Genomic DNA, 2,709 nt, shown 5'->3' on the forward strand with positions numbered 1-2,709 from the left:
TGTGAACACACCTCCAAAGTGGCTTTTCTAACACCCAGGAAAAACAGACCACCTGTAAAACATCGTCTGTTACAATATTTCTTCTTTAAAGCAGGAATAATGCAGAAAAAATAATGGAAAAGTAATTTATTGCATAGGAAATACAGCATATAAGCATGTTCTGAAAATTTAGGTAAACCAAAACAGAATCACTGGGCATCTAAAACACTATATTGATAACACTAATATTGATATCTTTCTTTTAAAATTAATATTTGCCATGGCAATTAGTTATCTCTTTTTGAGCATTTCCTAATATCTTAAGAGTCCAAACATGGACTTTCCTTTCCGGAACTGAACTCAGAAAAGATCTTTCCATGGGAAGACTAAGAAGTAGATTCTGATTTTTTGAATCATCATGGCATCTTTTACAATCCAAATTGACACATTACCCCCCAAAAAAAACATATACTACAATTCACAGATCAGAAAGTTGGTTGGTTTTGGTTTTTTGACTGATTAGTTTTTTGTTCATTTGTTTATTATTAATATGATCTAAGAGGGGTCTAGATCAACACTATGGAATCTGAATCCAGAGGAATTTTTTGCCATAGGCATTTGAAGAAGGAAGTAGTTTTACATCGTTAAATACATCTGAATTCAGAGACACTGTAAGAAATGGAAGACAAAAATTGATGCTTCTTAGATGTATGAAAACATCTCCTCAATAGTTAGAAATATTAACTATGTCCATGAAACATCTCCTCTTATGTTTCTTCAGAAGGTTCCTTATTAGCTTATTCTTCACACAGGTGAACACCTGAGCAGTCAAACTGCCAATCAGAGAAAGCATTATTTGCATTTCGTATAAAGGGGAAAGAAAATTGACTTATTTAAAACATGCTGTTTCGCAATTCCCCATTTAAAAAAAATATATTAAACAGCTATAAGTGGGTATTTGAAAAGTATTAATGAATAATAAAATGAGAAAACATGCAATTTACTCTCATGTGTGAGGCAAAAAACCAAAATCTCATCATTTCGTAAGAGATTAAGTAGGTGTAGGAGTAGAACAAAATTTGCCAGGTATACTCAACGAGTGAGAGAAAAATCACCACTCTTAGGAGCATCTGTTCCAGGTGCTACTAAACCAAAGTGCTTCATTCAGGATCTTGAAATGTAAAGGAGGCAAGAGCAGGGAAAACACCACCTCACTACACATTGTACTGGGATGGTTAGAGGAGGCAGCACACTTACTTCCACTAAGTGGTAACTATCAGTGGGAAGTCATTCTTGTAAACGCTCTTCGTTCTCCTTTGGCAGCCAAAGATTAAACTGAAAGTGATGATCCTGGTTTTCTGCAACAATGTTGAGCATTCTGTGTAGAATTCAGGAAAGCAGGGACTGTTAGTGTATCTAGATCTAGTCTCACAAATCCATCTTTCTTACTAGAGAAGCAAGCTTATAACTCCTGAGCACATCTTTTCCTTTAGAAGAACCTTATCGGTTGAAAAAATTAATCCAAGTCGTTGGGAAAAAGAAAGCGCTTTTCCATTAATCACATTAGGAGAGCTTTACAGAAGAAACACAGGAAAGATAAGGCTTGGTAGCAGAAGACATAATATGGTCATGGAGCCACACAGAAGACAGACAAGACTACACAGCTGGCAATGTGACACTAAGAAATTAGCACGGTAAGTTCATATGCTATGAAATTAAATTCTTTATTGGGTCAGCAACACTAACATCAAGAATTATGAACTGGAGTTTCCAGTCTCAGTTCTGGAAAATACCAAAACTCATGAAGACTCTAATGACATTTCTGTTGTGAAAGATGTTCGTGAAGAAATTTGTTCATGGCACGTAACTATTGCTCACAGAGCTCATTCTGCTACAAAGAGCTAGTTATGGTCATACCCAAGTGAAAAAGGTGCCATGGGGACCAAGTATAGAATCATTAAGGCTGTAAAAGACCTCACCTGGTCCAACCATCCCCCTACCACCAATGTCACCACCAAACCATGGCCCCAAGCACCACGTCCAACCTTTCCTTGAACACCCCCAGGGACAGTGACTCCACCACCTCCCTGGGCAACCCATCCCAATGCCTGACCGCCCTTTTTGAGCAGAAATGTCTCCCCGTTTCCAACCTGAACCTCCCGGGGCACAACTGGAGGCCATTCCCTCTGGTCCTGTCACTGGTTACCTGTGAGCAGAGGCCGACCCCCAGCTCCCCACACCTTCCTCTCAGGCAGCTGCAGAGAGCAGTGAGGCCTCCCCTGAGCCTCCTCTCCTCCAGCCCAACCATCCCCAGCTCCCCCAGCCTCTCCTCACAGGACTCGTGCTCCAGGCCCTCCACCAGCCCCGCAGCCCTTCTCTGGACACACTCCAGGGCCCGGATTCCCCGTTCAGGACCTCCCAGCCACCCCCCCCCCCCGCCCCGTACCGTTAGGGCCGGGCCGTGCCGGGGCAGCTCCCGGTTTGAAAATGGCGCGCGGAGCACCCGCCGCTTCCGCCCCGTTACCATGGCAACGCGGCACGCGCCGCCGGCCCCGCCAACCGCCGCCCGCCCCGCCCCTTCTCGCGAGAGCAGCAGATCTCGAGCTGTGAGGGGACGGGGCTCCGCCCTCAGGGGCCGGCCCGCCCTGCCCCTGCTACCTCAGCACCCGCAGCAGTAACAATAGGAATCGCTCCCCGTTTTGTTCCCGTTTCAAAACAACACACCACATA

The sequence above is a fragment of the Netta rufina genome, assembly GCF_964035555.1.
Source record: "Netta rufina genome assembly, chromosome: 4".
Taxonomy (NCBI): Eukaryota; Metazoa; Chordata; class Aves; order Anseriformes; family Anatidae; genus Netta; species Netta rufina.